This window comes from Barbus barbus (assembly GCF_936440315.1).
Source record: "Barbus barbus genome assembly, chromosome: 20".
Lineage (NCBI taxonomy): Eukaryota > Metazoa > Chordata > Actinopteri > Cypriniformes > Cyprinidae > Barbus > Barbus barbus.
This window is the reverse complement of record NC_136748.1, coordinates 20,863,641-20,871,185: the sequence shown is the minus strand read 5'-3', so window position 1 is coordinate 20,871,185 and position 7,545 is coordinate 20,863,641. Positions and strand designations below refer to the sequence as shown.

Sequence of the window (7,545 nt, the reverse complement as noted above, 5' to 3'; positions counted from 1 at the left end):
CTTTGTTGCTTGTAATGTTTTTATTTAAAAAAAATTTAGGCCGCAATTTTCAACAACAAAAACAGTTTTAGTAGGTTAAGACCACTACTTCGGCAACCAAATTAAAAATAATTTACTAATTAAAAGATTTGTTTTTTATTTATTTAATTTATTTGCAGACATCACTGGTGTGCAAAAGTATTAAACTTTGTATTCCAAATACATGGCAGTCTGGACAAATATGACTGAAAATTATGCACCCTTTTTTTTTTGTTGCTGCGATTCCCTGTGATCAGGTAGACACATATTATGAGTGGTGTTCCACACATAAAATACGTAGCATGTTATTCGGGCCAGTGTGACTCATTTACTTAAACTAAAGCTTTTGCTGTAATTTCCTATTGTTTCCTTATAGAGTGTCGTTGGGGTGTGCCATATCTATGCACTGCACATCTTTGACATCACAAAATAGTTTCACTAGCACTGTAGAATCCTAGAATCTTCCATGGATTCAAAGCAGGCTTTGCAAGGCATGAACAAATGTCAGCTGTACAAACAAACCACACCACTGAAAACATCAACGGCCAGTAAATGAAAGTGCTATTTAAGTCAAGTCACCTTTATTTATATATATTTTTTATTTAGATTTAGAAAAAGAGCATTCTTGTGGAGTTGAATGATTTTTCTTTTCTTTTCTCGAAATCCAAAGATTTTTCCCTGCAAAATACCTATCAGATCTGGATTTGATGTGAATGCAGACATGCTGATTTCATAAGCAGTTCATTAGATTATCATTCTCTCTCCTAGAAAATATTAATTTATTACTTTTTTCCCAGGATTGTATGGGAGCATTTCATACACTGTACATAATCTTCATATGCATAAGCTTTACAAGGAAACAATGCAACATTAATGTTTATAATAGCTCAATTTTCTCCGATTAGACCTTGAATCAGAAGGAGCGTGATGATTACAGTGCAATTGAAGGCTAGGCTGGTATTCATGGGCATGGGAGGGTTTTCATAAACACACAACATCCTTATAACTGAAATCTATAAAAGTATTATAAGGCTCCAGGATGTGTCACCTTCATTTTTATATTAACGACAGTTCCAAGCATAATGTTGTATGTAATGTTGTCATATAGCCACTGGTAACTTATTTTTATTTTTTATTTTGGGAAGTTGTGCTTATCTCATTTCAACATATTAACAATATAGAAATAGAGGTTGATTGCAAACAGAGGGAGGAGATTTTTTGATTCCACCCTCAACACTGTAAACACAAAACACTATCAAATATTTTATCAGGGTGAGAAGGGCTGGAGATAAACAAGTCTCTCAGGTTTTCTATATTATATTGCACCTTGACTAGTGAGATCTTCATTTCATCTTTTGGTTTTGAGACTTCACTGTAGGCCTGCTGAGGAGAAAACAACAATGCTGAAGGTACCTTAACTCACAGATATTTGACTCTGATGAATTAACCTACTTGTTTTGTAGCATTGCTATTTTAACTTAAAACCACAAATAGCAGCTTTGTGAACAAGCCTAAGGAGCTTGATCAAGGATCCGTTATGACAGGGATTCCCAATCAGGAGAGCAAGTTCTATACTTGGAAAGATTTAGTTTTTTGTTTGTTACAGAAATACTAAATCTCTCTCTTTGTTGTACTTAATGTGTTAAGCTATTCAGTAGTATAATGTGACTTGAAATTGCTTATTACTGCATTCATAGTGCAGTAATTAGCTGATTGTTAACAGTTTAACAGAAGTTATGCACATAATTCATGCAAAGTGCCATAGGGCATAGGAAAAAGGTGGAGAAGGTCAAAATTCTGTTTAGAAAACCAAAAAAAGAAAGAGCTTTTGAGGTAAAATAAACTCACCACTTTGTTCTCGTCTCCTCAGAACATTCTGGAATTCCACATATTTGATGCTGACAAGTTAACGAAAGATGACTACTTCTCCACCATCCTATTCGACATCAATAACCTCACACCTGGACAAAAGCAAACAAAATGCTTCATTACAGGTGATAAGGTAGAAGGTTAAGCATTACAAATGTTGACTGATATGGTCCTATCCAGCAGTCTGATTATGATGCACTTATTTTCCAGAAAAAGAGTGAGCTGTGGGTGGAGTTTGAAATGACCGTGAGGTGAGTGAAAATATTATCAACTGAAAACAATAAAGTTGTTATTAACCATGTAGTGCACATTAATAATTGTCCTCTTCCTCCTTATATGAAAAAATCATCACCAACATCAGTCTAAACCAATCTGTCCATTCCTTTTCTTTTTCAAGCTCTGAGAAGCCTGAATCGTACTTCTCTAATGGAGTGCTGATGGTAAGAGTTTTGATACATTAAAAAGAACAGGTTACAAACGATTGTGGTATTTTATTGATATTCACCTAACATTAGGCCTATATTTCAGTATAAGCTCAGATGCAGCTAAACCTACTCACATATTAAAATAATTAATAGATGTACATATTTTCTTAATAACTTGCTTCTTCAAAAAAATCTCACAACATTTTTATAGCCTACTGTATATTTTACACATACAGTGTGTTACAATCTTTACCAGTATCATAAAGGGCAAGTTCAGGTTTCCATAAAACAAAACTGACTTGGAAATATTTGTTAAACAAACACAAAAAACACTAAATTTTCCCCTCATTTTTCCCTCACAAACCTCAATGAGGTATTTAAATACACATGGCTTTATAATATCATTGAAAGCATGAGAAATTGTAATGTGATATTTCCGTTCTATGTATAATTAATGCTAGTTATAGGCAGTTTCTGCGCTTCTAGTGTCATCTAACGAAACCAACGTACAAATATAAAGCATGTTTTCAAACAATCTTTGCAAACGGGTATTTTGCGCGTCGGGCTTTCCCCAACTCAAACATCACAAAACAGCTCTTTAGGGGTCTATAAATGTGAAGGCATGTCTCAACAAGTAAAAGCAGACTAATTTCAATAAAGATCCATAACGTTACTTTTTATTTGAAGTTTAGCTTACCTGTCGAGAAGAATCTCTACAAGTTTGTCGTAGGCTATTAAAACCCAAACATCCCACCAAATTCCTCAAACTTGTAAAACACTGTGTTTTGTTTACCCTTGTTTTATCCAGTTCTCTATTTTGTGTCTTGTCAAGTCTTCGAATGTTGGCTTAAACTTCTGTAGGCTAATCTTAATTTCTTTAAACATCCTATTGCTCAGCCTGTTACAGTTGGCAGTAGCCACACCCCAAACTCTCACTATTGGCTGAGAGGAGGCATGCAAATACATAGGTTAACAGGCAGGTGGGACATCCTATCATTGCATTCGGTCCGAATGCAATGATTGGATGAACATTTTATGGTCCTGAGCCTCCCACAGAAGATTGCTATAAGGATGTGAAGAGACTTGTAATGTTTCTGGAACAAACTGCCAACTCTAGCTTTATACTCTACAATAAAATAAATACAATAAAAATAAATTAAAATAAGTTTTACTTTTTGTATAAAAAGGGCTTTATCCATTTTTAAAGGTGCTGCATTAAGAACAGTGGGAAAAAATTATGTGACATTTTCTTCTTTGCTTACCCCAGCAGAGAAGGACAAGATGTTAAAACTGCGAGGCGCTTATATAATTAACAGTAAATATTCTAAAATAAAACTAAATATGACCTTGTGCATTTTTAAGGTGTTGCATTAAGAACAGTATATCACTAACTGCTGAGAGTGTATAATGCCTCTTTTTGTGTTTGCATGTTTGGTGTTTGTTCAGGCAGGGGAAGAAGTGGACGGGATAAATCCAAAGATTGCAGACATTCTGTCATCAGTTCCTATTAAACCATTACCATCCAAACAGCAGATTAAACTCTCCATGCCTATTGGACAGGTGGGTACTGGCAAAATCAATTAGAAGACATGTATTTTTCAATATATAAAGAAAAGCTACTGTAACTAACTGCAGTAATACACTCTTTTAGGATGAAGTGGATCTGAAAGTAAGCACAGAGGGCTGGTAAATAATTTGAATAGCTTATCTCTGATTAGTTCAGGCACAATTTAAAGAAACTACTATGGCGTGTAATCCATCAATTAAACCTAAATGATTTTAATTGTTCATTTGATCGTAGTTAAATGAGACAAAGCACTGTAAACCACCAACATTTCCTCAACTGGTTTCAATCTGATTCCCCTCATCTCTCAGAATAATTGTGTGTGTGTGTTTGTTTGTGTGTGTTCTGAAGCTCGGATGAAAAGTTGGACGTGCGTCTGGATTTTGATATTCCGATGGAAGAAAATAATTTTCTGTTGAAGAGACGAAAAGTTGTGTCACAAGCTCTTCAGAAAGCTTTGAATCTCAGCTCTGCACCTGAACCCAGCGAGGCAAGAAAACAAACACAAACCTGAGTAAAACACATTCAACAGACACACTTCCTGGCAGAGTCGCTTGCAGTTTTACTATTGTTCCCATCAATTTTTATTTAATTTATATTCTATTCTTTAATTTTTATTTGAATTAATACATGTAATAATTTATTAATTTATGAAAAATAAACATATTTATAAGATTGATATGACTCAGGTCCCATTGGTGGCTGTTGTGTGTTCTGGGGGCGGGGCCAGAGCGATGACTAAGAGCTCTGCAAAAACTCCAGCTTCTTGATAAAATCAGCTACATCACAGGGGTTTCTAGCTCCACCTGGTGAGTATAAGGAGCACTACATGCCTGTCTATTTCTAGTGAAGTGAAGTGAAGTGAAGTGACATACTGCCAAGTATAGTGACCCATACTTGGAATTCGTGCTCTGTATTTAACCCATCCAACGTGCACACACACAGCAGTGAACACACACACACACCGTGAACACACACCCGGAGCAGTGGGCAGCCATTTATGTTGTGGCGCCCGGGGAGCAGAGGGGGTTCGGTGCCTTGCTCAAGGGCACCTCAAGTCGTGGTATTTAGGGTGGAGAGCGCTGGACATTCACTCCCCCCACCTACAATCCCTGCCGGCCCGAGACTCGAACCCGCAACCTTTGGATTACGAGTCCGACTCTCTAACCATTAGGCCACGACTTCCCCTAAATCCTCAACTTCAACGAATCTCCTACAAAAATAAGTTAAGAGAAATAAAAAATCTGCTGAAGCTGGTTGCCTTCATTTTAAGTTGGCTCAACTTTTTTTGTTTTTTTTTTACAGTGTGGTCAAACAATGACCTAAATGGAGTTATGGAGTCTGTAAAGGAGGAGATCTCTAAAAGTGTGTTCAGTATATTTTCCCCCGAGCAGCTACAGCACTACAAAGAGAAGATGGAAGAGATAGAGAAAGAAGGACTCGTATCTCTCGACATGTGGGGTCTGGCTATAGAATACCTCATTCAAGGAAAGGTACCTGAATACCACTGATTTCACAGAAACAAAATACATTTTTTAGCATAAAAATGTAATTAAATGGCTGCCATTAAAAGTTTAGAAAAAATGCATAAATTCTTTTCTTACTCAGAAAGCAATGGGTACACTATCTGACCAGCAGATGGCATTATCAAAGGGCCAGAAACCTCTTCCCATCTACACAGCTCTTAACATGAAAAATAGTAAGACAGGATGTACCACAGAGACTGGTAAGAATGGATTTTAATCCACTTTGGCTGGTTTAATTTGCTTGATGCTTCCTATCAAGTTAATTATGTTTGTTCCTCACCAGATCAATTCTATGTATTGAGAGCAACAAATAGTGCCTATGTATATGTTTCTCTTTGTTCTTTTCTTATTCAGAATGGTTCACCCCATATGAGGTTGATTTACTAAATATGGTGCCTTCATACCTGCACAGAATTTTGGGAGCGAATATTACCTCGGCCACATGATCAAGAAACTCCCTGAATCTGGAATATACTCACTATTGGGTAAATACACGTTCTGTAAATACTCCAAAGGTTAATTGATGGTAAACAATTCAAAGTTAGAGATAGTGATTGGTGGTATTCAAAATGTTAGTCAAAATGTGTTGTGTTTGTAGGAATATGGAGCAGTGTTTTTTCTCTGAGCCTGACTCAGCTTTGGAGTCACATCACAGGAGTGATCCCATCTTGGGCTAGCAAAACTGGGGAAGAAGTGAACCACACAGTTAAGAGGAAAGCAATAACGGTGAGTAAAAGTCCCTGTGTAGCTTCTTAAAAAGTTTGTTTGCCTTTCAGCTTTATTAATGAGCAAAAAGAAACTAGTTCCTTATTCAGACTCGCACTCCAAGAAAAAAATTACCTTTTAGGGGTACAATGGCTTGTCACTGGGTCAGTATATCATTCGTCCTTATCTGTAGACACAGATGACAAACCATCAACGTCGGACCCACTTGGGGACAGCCTGAAGACTGACTTGGCAAAAAAGCTAAGTGTCTTTCTGACCAGCTGCCCCATTATCAGCCAAGTGTTCAACTTCCTTAGAGGCTTCCACCTGCACAGGAACTACAGTGAGAACTGTGACTTCACTACATGCAAAGGTCAGAACATAATTTATGCTGTCGAGTACAACCTAATTAGTGCCTATTCCCCTTTTGATTCAGTTTAATCAAACTTGGAAATGATCAATTATAAAGTGGACTTTCTGCAGACACACATCCAGACGCCTTCCCAAATTCCCTGACACCAGCAGACGCCACACTTGGCCTAGTGGACACCGCTTTTGTCATCAAATCAGCGCTCTAACAGACGTGCAGACGTCATTCTGTCTCTGAACTATGCTTGGGACCCAGACCACTTCAAGGTGAGGGAGACCACAAAGATTTGGCAGATTACAAGGAGAAAGATCTTGAAGAAAATAAGATTCTGTTGTTTCCATGTGTGTCTATAGGTCATAAAGCAAGCTCAGGAGTATTGTGCTGATCACAAGATTTCATTTCCAAAGATTGATTACAAAAAAGTTGGAGTCTGAGCCGGTTAGGGAAATTTATGTGTTTGAAGATAAAGAGAATCCAGATGTTCTCATAGTGCTTCACTTTCCCTTGGTCAGTGTTTCATTTAGGCAGTTCGAGTCTCCTGATGAGTACCGCCAACTGTAACCTTTACTATTACCATCATTTTTTGTATTAGTTCACGCAAAAATGGAAAATCTTCCATCATTTAGATAATTTGAAGAATGGTTCAGCTGTTTTTGTCCATGCAATGATTGTCAGTGGATACCAAACATAACTGGACCGCACTGATTTTCATTATATGAATAAAAAGGCATTCCGTTCATTTATAATTGCTCTTGATTCTGGTATAGAATACCACAACTCTATGAATTAAATTTTGTATATCAACTTAAAAGCGATTGTGTTTGTGTGGCAGGAGTGAAGAGAGAGGGTAAGGCAGAGATAAAGGAAGGAGATTTTGATGTTGACTTCACCAGTTTGTCAAGTCCATTCTCCACTCTCAACCTTACATACAAACCTGAGGATTTCCAGAAGAGCAACCTCACCACCTACAACATTCTGAACAACAAAGACATCATTTTAAACACGCTGAACAAAGCGCTGAAGAAAAGCATGGAGAGAATTCCTGCTACAAAGGCGTCAAAATTCTGA

General features: G+C 37.1%; 1 pseudogene across 1 annotated transcript; it reads left to right on the top strand.

The window, feature by feature from the left end:
• Window positions 1–1,767: 1,767 nt before the first annotated feature.
• LOC306886745 (cytosolic phospholipase A2 delta-like) lies at window positions 1,768–7,545 on the top strand (annotated as a pseudogene). Its single transcript has 16 exons — window positions 1,768–1,806; window positions 1,889–2,020; window positions 2,071–2,138; window positions 2,285–2,327; window positions 3,759–3,872; window positions 3,964–3,998; window positions 4,228–4,366; window positions 4,566–4,722; window positions 5,182–5,369; window positions 5,485–5,602; window positions 5,757–5,887; window positions 6,001–6,132; window positions 6,301–6,480; window positions 6,591–6,743; window positions 6,831–6,988; window positions 7,310–7,545. The product of its transcript is annotated as a cytosolic phospholipase A2 delta-like (transcript).